At 29.1% G+C, this 11,184-nt stretch overlaps 1 long non-coding RNA gene across 4 annotated transcripts; it reads left to right on the plus strand.

The window, feature by feature from the left end:
* Positions 1-260: 260 nt before the first annotated feature.
* LOC134232784 (uncharacterized) lies at positions 261-5,524 on the plus strand. 4 transcript variants are annotated; one of them, XR_009984849.1, is made up of 6 exons: positions 261-375; positions 1,387-1,459; positions 2,311-2,434; positions 2,868-3,112; positions 4,039-4,320; positions 5,140-5,524. It is a non-coding gene; the product is annotated as an uncharacterized LOC134232784 (long non-coding RNA). The 4 variants fall into 4 exon arrangements; XR_009984848.1 differs by lacking the exon at positions 5,140-5,524 and having other exon boundaries at positions 4,039-4,800; XR_009984851.1 differs by lacking the exons at positions 261-375; positions 1,387-1,459; positions 5,140-5,524 and adding an exon at positions 1,879-1,912 and having other exon boundaries at positions 4,039-4,800.
* The last annotated feature ends 5,660 nt before the right edge of the window (positions 5,525-11,184 follow it).

Below are 11,184 nucleotides of genomic sequence, written 5' to 3' on the forward strand. Positions count from 1 at the left end.
TTATACTTATTGCATCATCTTTTTATACCTGTTGCATCATCTGTAAGGGGGCCGTGTGCAAAAAATAGGTTGGACTTACTTTTTGATCTTACTGTGTACGTTTCTGTACACTGTCTAGGCAGCGATCTACCTATAGATGCATTGTGACGTCATAAGCTTGCCAGGGACGTCATGTTAGCCCTTCACAAGCCGCGATGGCTGCTTATTTTGACACAACAATACAGACTTTCACAGCGCTGGAGACTAATCATGTAAACAAAACAACTATTTCAGTACCAAAACGTCTGAACAGGTGAATCCTGGATCAGCCTAGATGATATTTCACCGGATTATTTATAGTATGAATAATTCTATACTGAGTAACCGGGTTCCCTGGTAAGTTTTAACAAATTTTTCTTCATACATTTTCTATGAAGGTCATATTTGTATTCATCCATTATTACAGTGTTAAATACCTAATGTTTATTACATTTATATAAACACTGCACTTATTTACCCTAAAATACTCTAGGACACTAAGAGATTCTCAAAATGCTGATAAATCTTTTTGCTTGATTTATGATTATATTGTCTCAGATTCCTTTTATCGGATCAGTATTCTAAATATTCTTATGGAGAGACTCATAGCATATCTTATAAAATCCAAATTCTGATACATGCCTTTACAATAAATAAAGTGATATTCTCAGTTGTTATTTCTAATATCTCTATGAATCTTTAATCACAGTGACCAAAAGAATGATATGGAGATAATCACTCAGATCATATTATGCCAATAAATCTTTTCTCTTAGATAGATCTTTTTTTAATGAAATATACAGAATCTTTTAGTTTTCTTTGTCACTCATACTTTTACATTCTGGTGCAACAGTGGCCCAGTGAAAGTGGGAAAAACTCAGTCTGAGAATCTCTGTAAATTTATAACATGTGTGTCCTCCCCCTTTTTTAAACCTTCATGTATATACATGTATGTATTTTATTTAGTCAGTGATTTCAAAAATCTACATGTAAAATATATATTGAGTACATTATAAGTAAATGTACATGATTTAAAAACCCTGGATATTCTGACATAATGATGGTGACATCAGTTATTTAAAAGAGTAATTGTTTATGTAAAATTTTGTTTATATGAATGTAAATGGGGTATTTATCCTCAGTTTATGTGAGGTGTAATCTGCATTTAACCCAGAGTGCATTTAATATTTCTATGAAAGGACATTCTTTGATTATATTTAAATAAGGAAAGATAGTCACTAAATTTTGTTAAAATACATGGTATTTTTTTTAAACATTCCTGTCCAGTGTTTATCTATATATTATTACTTTACTTATATTGTAAAATGAGGTTAAAATGTGTAAACACTGAATTCTAAATCTTTTCAGGATCAGCTGAGATGTTGTTTTTCCTGAATTATTTAATGGATATAGGCTTATTGGGCATATAATTGGATATCTGGTAAGTCTGTATTGTTTTTGTTTACATTTCCTATGAAGGTCATCTTTGCATTTAAGCATGATTATATGGTTTAATCTAATAACTGTGTAATACTGATGTGATCTAATATCTCTAACATTCACATAAGCAAAGTCTTATTTAGCCTAAAATATACTAAGGAATCTTCAGAATGTTAATAAGTCCTGTTCCATGCATTGTGATATAATTTCATAATTCATTATGTCAGTTACCCATGGAATTCAGACTTACCAAATTCTGATCTATAAGGAATGTAATGAAAGAAAAAGTAAGAATCTACAAAAGGTTTATCCTTGTTTAGATTTTAAATATGTGCTATTTATGGCATATATAATCCTTTCATTTTCATTGTTGTTTCTTAGTAATGAGCTTTTCAAAAAATGTAGGACTACATGTTTGTATATGTTTTTTTTTTTTTGTATACTGTACTGACAGGTATTAAACAAAATTGAATATGCTGTTAAGAGAAAGTCTGTTAGTGTCTAAACATTACTCTGATAATCATTTTTATTTGTGAGATTTATACAGTAACTATACTTTTTTGTTATCTAAAGATTACATGATAATCATTTAAATGTGGAAACAATTTTTTTTTAGTAATTATTAAATACAAATATCATGAACTTTTTAACACTGTATTTAACATGTATTGTTTCATGTAGTATTGTGTCACATTTAAAAATGGTTCTACAGTCATCAACATGGAAGATAAATGTTTTGTTCCTATACTCAAGAAAAAATCATGATCTTTTTTTTTTTTGGCATTGTATTTAAACATGCACTGTTTCGTGCAGTACTGTGTCATAATAACAAAATGATTTTATTTTCTGCAGTCCTCAACATGGAAGATATGGTTTATTCCTACCCATCTATAATCAATTCTCTATGAAGTTCAGCCTGTCTGCCCTTCCTTTAGAAATACACAGTCAGTCAACCAACATAGAAACAAACTTGAAGGTAAAGTTGCAATGAGATATCCAATCCTAATTTTCATTTTTTTTTTTTTACATATGCTTGATTATATTTTAAAATTGATTGAATTGATAAGTAATTATATGATAAATGATATGATTTTTTTTAAATTATGAGGGCTTGGTTGTCATAGCCATTTTTAGACTATATTGATCTCCTTTATGAGAAGAAGAGCTCCATCTAAATATATACAAAAATGATCAAATTGTGAAACTAAAATTTATGAAATTTTTCTTTGCCAAATGATAGTTAACAGCTGAAGATATCTAAACAGATTTCTTAAAAATAAGTTGTACCAGGTGGTCAATTTATTGACCCTCAGCTTTCTTAAAAGCATAGTTTGTAAAGATTTCAAGTTTTCTCTCCAAGTGCTTATGAATTCTGAATTTTTCATTTAATATTGACATTATATTTACAGGGAAAGAATACTACAACGTGGCTCCTCAGGATCAACAGTGAAAAATCTTAATCAATAATGACCCTCCTGACTATGTTTACAGGCTGTAACCTTTATTGCTGATGTAAGATGATCTGATTGCATGGCATTAAAATTTCCTGGTGTTTCTACCATCCAGGATCTTCTTATGAGTGCATGGGAACTGCTGTGGACCTTAACCTGTTTATAAAAATATACCTTCGAGCATGACATATTATTCATGTAAGGTACTTTCAATATCATTTCTATGAGTTTTTGTTCTTTCTTTTAATAATCTAGTAATGAATTCAAGTGTTTTGTTTTACCTTACATCACTGAATTTGTATGCTTCCAACATCTCAGATCTGTTTATATGTTTATTTCTCTTTGTTTTTCTGAACACAAAACCCTGACACAATTTTTTAAGGTAAACAACATGGTGAGACATCTGACACAAAGGATAATCAGAGTGTATATCACAATCTTGACTATAAGGTCAATTTATAACAAATGCACAACAAATGAAAGTGAAAACTTTTTTTTTTATCAGAGAACATAATTTTGTAGTTAAACAAACACTGGCAAGTTACTCTCAAAATGAGCCTTAATGTCTTCTAAAACTTTAGTTAAGAGTTTCTCCATTAATCCTCAGGTCTCTTCTCCTCTGTGGAGTTAAAATCATGTGTTTTTAACAATTTTTTTTTTTTTTGCTGACAACTGTTTTCTCTTATTATCTATAAACTTGACTTCTTCTCTAGTCAAAGGTCTTTCAGGGTAATCCAGGTAATCCTTACCCTCTTTTGGTAACTAATGATTATATTTTTCATAGGCTTCTTCTGCAATCAAGGGTCTGTCTATGTAATCTATGACATCACAAGGCCCATCCATTGTGGGGATAATTAGCTATATTCTTCATGAGAAATGATCTGAATAATGTCATCTCTTTTTATTTTAATTGGTAAACCTCGTTCTACATCTTTCTCTGTAAGAACTCTCTTACCAAACTGAATTTTACTCATTCCTTTATTCTTTTCTTTTACTAAAGCTGTTACTACCCATAGTTTTTAAAAGTCAAAATCTGACTGTGTTTATATCCCTTTTTGTCTATGTTTAAAATTCTATTAAGCTTATATTGCATATCAATTTTTCAACTAATAACTTTTTTTCTTTCAAGGATTCTCAAAGGGGAACTCAGTAAATTATGCACAGACTAACAGAATACAGTATATCCTCTCCTAGAACACTGATACAAGAAAATAAAACCAGAGATGGATGGAGGACTCAAGAAGCACATGAATAAATATGATTTCAAACTATGATGATCATGAATTGTGGTTCACAGGATAAGAAAGAAAGGACCCAGGATTGTGCATTTTTCTAGATCCTCTCCCATTCATATCCTTCATATGCTGGCATACAAAACAATAGATAAATTGTAGTCATTTAACAGACTGAAGTTTAATCAAATCAAAGTATTGAAAATGTGTTTTTCTGATAGTATGAGATCTTCAAAAAATAATTCTCACAGATTTCAAAGTATCTAAATATAACTTTTAATTTATGTAGTACAAATTGAAAACAGTTGTTATATATGACTTTAATACATTGAATCCTTAATTTTCATCTTATATCTACAACACCCCTAGAAAATACACAGATATTCAGAAGCTAGCTTTGGTGTATTTATTACTTTCCTTGAATTGTAAAAGCATTTTGTTTGTGTATGTATCATGTCCTATTTTGAATTTAAGATAGGTCTCAATAAGATCCCCTATAAAGATGCAAGTGTCCCATAATCTGTGATTTAATAATATCTTGAATATCTTTATCATCCATCATACTTATTACATATGGAAAGATTGAAGGTATACATTTGTTTTTTAAGACATTTTGCCAAGGTCAAAGCATGAGATTATTGAGATGATTACTTTGACATTAATTTTCTCCTGGGTAAAGTTAGTTACTGAGATTACTGATATGAGTCTTGAAATGCAATAACTTCAAAATTGTGTGATAACTTATAGACTTTATAAAATTAAGCGTAAATTCTTAGGAAAGAATTAGAATATTAATCAAATGTCCAAGGGTGTTTATTTAACTATTTTTATGTAATATCTTGGGTTTCTGGAAAAATCTTCACTACATAGATAAAGAACGGATTAATATCTATATATTGTGAACTATGATGAAGAAAAAAAAAAGCTCTCCCCTTTCATGTTCTTCATATTCTGTCATACACAACAATAGCTAAATTGTAGTAATTCAACAAACTGAGGTCAAATCAAAGAATTGATATTAAGATTTTCTGATAGTATGAGATCTTCAAAAATCTAATTTCCACGGACTTCAAAATATCTAAATATAACTTTTTATTTGTCCAATTTAAATTGAAGACAGTTGTTATGTATGGTTTTTATACATTGGATCCTTTATTTTCCATCTAATTTCTACAACCCCCTAAAAATGACACAGATATTCAGAAGCTAGCTTTGGTGTAATTTTTTTCTTTCCTGGAACTATAAATACATTTTATTTAGAATGTGTTTGTCCTATTTTGAATTTAATAGGTCTCAATAAGACCCACCATAAAGATGCAGGTGTCCTATAATTGTGATATGTTGAATATTTTTATCATTCCATAAACTTTATACTTACTACACATACAGCTCAACAAACTTTTTAACCTCACATCGTTTTTCGCACAAATTAAGGTCACATTTTTATAATGTAAAAGTTTGTATTGAGACATCAAAATACATTTTAAAAGCCTTTATTTACATTATTTCAGTTTAATTTCATTTACCAAAACATAATTCATACAAATCAATTGCTAGAACTTTGATATATTCTTGGTTGAAAAATAACAACTATTTCCATTTGATTTTTTTTTTGTTTTTTGCCAATTGCAGCTGTCTTTTTGTCCGTTCTTTTGAAAGCAGTAGCTCTTTGCATATACATAGAGACGGGCACAGTACAGCTACTGTAACTTGTATTTTCTGTACATTCTGACTCTTTAGCACAGGGTGATAATAGTATTTTTCATCTGTTTTACTGCTTTGTATGTAAATAAGGTGGCATTTTTCGGAGTCACTTTCTAAAATCTAGAATCATGAAAGATTCACCCCACACCAAAATTTTAACGTTTCAAACTGTAAATGCATAAGAATTTTCCTTTTCATAGAAAAAAAAATTACTATTTAAAAAAATAAACAATACTTCATTATCCTACCTTGTAGTATAGTTTCTTTCTTCAATGTTATCCCTTATCGGTACTACTTTTCGACAAAACCCAGATGAGTATGGTAAATGAGCAAAGAATTTTAAAAAAATACTCACCTTTAAGAAGAAATTTTTTAATTTTCAACTATATTGTATCAAAGAAAGCACGTTTTATATTATTTGTAAATAACCTATAATAGAGGCCTATAGTAGAAACATCGTACCATTTATTGATAAATTCCCCTCTGAAACATCCACTTTGGAAACTTAAGATAATACTTTCAAAAGGCATTTATACTTGACATTATATATGTAATATATATAGGGCCATGTCATCGTTCTGAGGTTCGAAAATAGTAATTTTTATTATTAAAATGTGACCTTAATTTGTGCGAAAAACGATGTGAGCTTAAAAAGTTTGTTGAGCTGTATAGTGTTTGGAGTAATACACTTAGTTGTATGGGACAATGTTCAAGGTCAAAGCATGAGATTATTGAGATAACTACCTTTGTCAATAATTTGTAACCTTCAAACTTCACATTCTTAAGTGAAGAATGGATAGGAGATTTTCTATAGATTTTTGGATCATTTCCCTACAGGATAAAAGTAATTTAATAATATTACTGACTTGAAACATTTCATTATAACCTAGAGACCATATCTGCTATGTTAGGTGGCATGGCATATTCTTTGGAAAGAATTGAAATGTTATATTCAAATGTACAAAGTTCAATGGTGTTTTAAAGACTATAACCAAGTTATACCTTAGAATTCTGTAAAAATCTTATCACTGCATAGAATAAATACTGGTTGGAATAATATATGTTTTCAACTAAGGTCAAGGAAAAAAAAGGTCAAGACTGTGGAATGATATGACTTTTATTCAAGCGGTGCAGTACAACAACTCTGGTGATTTACATACCTTCAGTCATAAATAGATACATGTAGGCATGGGATAGACTCCTATAGATTTTGAGATTATCATTCAAAAGTATAGAAAGGTTTTAAGTTTGAATGATTCAATGGCAGCATATCATTTGCTTGTAAGTTTAAAAACAAATCCAAACATATACATCTTTGGATGATAACTGTTGAATTTAAGTTGAATTTAGTTGAATTAGTTTCTTTTTGGCATGTGAAAATGACATCACCCAATTTGAAAGAAGTTCATCTACATTTTATTTGTAGGAGAGAATGAATTTTCATCACAGGGAAAGAAAGAGATTGTCTTGTGTAATATAATACAGCGGTACACAAAAATATATTTCAATTTCTAACAGGTTTCATTTTTGTTTATATGGAATGCTAAGTTATGTTGATTTCACTTTTTCCTACCAAAGACATACTAGTAGAGTAGTAAATGTACATGAATTGTCAGAAAAGCATGTGGAAACCTGATGACTTTATCATTTCTGATTAAATCAAATTATGAGTTTCATCTTTGTTACATTGCAATAATTCCGAAATAGGGCACACACCAGAAATTCTTAAAATGATATCTACTGTCCTATCTGAGCATCAGGGTTTAACAGTACATAACTATTCCAAATGATTTTGGACGCTTTTTATGTATCAAAAAGACAAAACAGAATACTTGTTCACAAATGTTCCAAAGGAAAACAACCACAAAGAAATGATTTGATATGTTCTTTAATTGATTCATGTAAAATGTATTTTAAAAAGTGTACTCTAACATTTGTCTTTTGCATAGATAATTTTTTTTGTGGAGAATTTTTCATAACATTGAAAAAGTAGTATTATTGTGTAATATGGTTAGCTAAAAATCTTGTAGACTTTTAAAGTTGTACATATGACCTGTTACACATCTTACATATGTAAGCATTTCATTTCAGGGTATTCAGCATATATTGTGCTTTTGTCTTAATTTTGTTTGCTTATGTAATCAATAATTTGAGAATACTCAAATTAGAAAATGTATGAGAGAATATATAGGCAAGAAAATGAGGTTAAAATGTTTTTACTACAAAGGGGTTAATCTATATATTTAATCTATAAGTACATTCAGTCTATACAATTAAGGTATTTCTGTATGAAATAAACTTGCATTTGAGCATTTAAGACAATTGTAAACATTACTTTAACCAGTTTTAAAAAATGATTAGATTCACTGTCAGCATGTTATTTCTCGTAAAATAAATGAGAAAACAAACATTTTTATTTGAGTCATTTTTTTTTAATTGTAAATAAGAAGCAATGGAAGTTGAGAATATTTTACAATGTTGATTGAGCATAATTCTCACTAAGACAGTTGGAGTATTATGATTTTAGCCTCAGAGAAACCATTTTAAATTTCAATATACAAATCATGTTTAGTCATGCAGTATATAGTTTACACTTGCCAAAAAGTAAATGGTATCTCTATTCAGGGTCAATCCAAAGGAATGAAAACAATGTTTCTTTTTATGTATCAAACTTAAAGGTTTTGTTGCAATAATTTCACTGTGTTCATTTTCTGTTTTCTTTCTATGTGTGGATAACCCTAACCTTGGCAATCAAAATACAGGAAATTAATCAATTATGTCAAATGATGAAGGTGCACACCAGAAAATTACATGAACTGAACAGAGAATTCTGAGTTTCCCTCAAATATGGTCGCCAAGTGATGTGAAATAAAAACAAAATGTGGATCCATCTTATGATTGAGACTTGTACATATTATGAATGATGGATACTATGACATTTAGAATGATATTACATTGATTCAATTATATGCTTAATCCATACAATCAGAAGGGAGGAAATATTTTTCTTTACGGGCATAAAGTAAGAAACACTCATCCAATTTATCAGAATTTTACTCTTTGTAGAAAAGGAACCTTATTTGCTTGCATTGTTGAGATGACATTCCTATTTTGTCTTTGGTAGGTACACTAATGGTTTCCATGACTATAATGAGAACTTTTTATTTAAGAGTCCTCAGATTGTCCTGATATTTTGGTTAAAATAACTGCATGACATCAAATAATTTGTTCATACAAAGGAATAAAATCATTTTCCAGGTTTATTCTTTAGTCAGATTAAATAGTGTCCAACTAATATATTCAAAATATAATACAAGGTACTCATCCAAGTTACACAATGGTAAATAAAATGTCCTTATTAAGGTTTTAGTCAAAAGATCAAAGTGAGAAGGACATCTGGTATATTTGATAGTTTGGTTAATATTCATCAAACTTCATGGATAGGCTAATTAAACAAGCTTCATAAATTTAGATTTTCAGGTCAAAGATCAGCACAATTTTTGCTTTACCATTGTTGTCCATGAATATCTAAACAACTCTATTGATTTTTCAGGTTAAAGGTCAATGTGTTCCTACTTCAGTAAAACTTTATTAGAATATCAGAGTGATTTGTTTATTTGTTAAAAATTAGTTATAAAATCTCCCACTCTTTCTGTAATATATCCGTGAATGTACTCCTTAATTTTAAAGAATTTTACAAGCAAATCATATACTGACTTTCAATCCTTCAAAACACAATATAAATGGAATCTTGATATTAAGACTTTTAGACTTTTAGGCTTTTAGACTTTTAGGATTTCAATCTTAAAAACTTTCAGACTTTCAATCTTTAAAAAACTTTCAATCTTGAGGACTGAGTATTTTTAATATTCATTTTGTATGTCTTGTCTTTTATGTCATTACCATTAATCCTTAGTAATTCAAACTTTTCATATATGTTATACCAGAGTGTGAAAGTACAGTGGTTGTGTAATCTTCTTACTGTTTATTTAAAATTACTGATTTTTAATACAGTCAAATATGATTTGGCGATGATTAAAATTTCTGAATTCAAAGACAAAGTGTCTGACTTATACATATTTAAAGTTTCAATATCATACACTCTTGAATATCCATAAATATCAAAATATAATGATTCAGCATCAGCTATCATCCATACACTTGCTGGAATTCCTCATGCAATTTTGAAGAATCTCTATTATAAAGGATGGTAAAGACAAAGGGCTCATGAATTTCCAAGAAGTCATAATTTTTAAACCTATTTATCCACATTAAATTGAGGAACATGTGATGAGCCCTTCTTTTTTTATATCTCATGGCATTTCATGCAGATAGTGTCTATCATGTGTAAATAATCTATATGAAAAGAGAATGGTGTAAAGTTAGCCTCACCCAACACCCAAGGGAAAGGGGAAGGGGTTGAACCCTGTAAAAATCAGTAATTTTAGATAAACAGTAAGAAGATTACACAACCACTGTACTTTCACACTCTGGTATAACATATATGAAAAGTTTGAATTACTAAGGATTAATGGTAATGACATAAAAGACAAGACATACAAAATGAATATTAAAATTACTCAGTCCTCAAGATTGAAAGTTTTTTAAAGATTGAAAGTCTGAAAGTTTTTAAGATTGAAATCCTAAAAGTTTGAAAGCCTAAAAGTCTGAATCTCAATATATATTGTGTTTTAAGGATTGAATGTCTGTATATGATTTGCTTGTAAAATTCTTTAAAATAAAGGAGCACATTCACTGATATATTTTAGAAAGAGTAGGAGATTTTATAACTAATTTCTAGCAAATAAACAAATCACTCTGATATTCTAATAAAGTTTTACTGAAGTAGGAACACATTGACCTTTAACCTGAAAAATCAATAGAGTTGTTTAGATATTCATGGACAACAATGGTATAGCAAAAATTGTGCTGATCTTTGACCTGAAAATCAAAATTTATGAAGCTTGTTTAATTAACCTATCCATGAAGTTTGATGAATATTAACCAAACTATCAAATATACCAGATGTCCTTCTCACTTTGATCTTTTGACTAAAACCTTAATAAGGTCATTTTATTTACCATTGTGTAACTTGGATAAGTACCTTGTATTATATTTTGAATATATTAGTTGGACACTATTTAATCTGACTAAAGAATAAACCTGGAAAATGATTTTATTCCTTTGTATGAACAAATTATTTGATATCATGCAGTTAATTATTTTAACCAAAATATCAGGACAATCTGAGGACTCTTAAATAAAAAGTTCTCATTATAGTCAAGGAAACCATTAGTGTACCTACCAAAGACAAAATAGGAATGTCATCTCAACAATGC

The sequence above is a fragment of the Saccostrea cucullata genome, unplaced genomic scaffold (assembly GCF_032062105.1).
Source record: "Saccostrea cucullata isolate Sc308-1 unplaced genomic scaffold, CSIRO_AGI_Scuc_v1 ctg4348, whole genome shotgun sequence".
Lineage (NCBI taxonomy): Eukaryota > Metazoa > Mollusca > Bivalvia > Ostreida > Ostreidae > Saccostrea > Saccostrea cuccullata.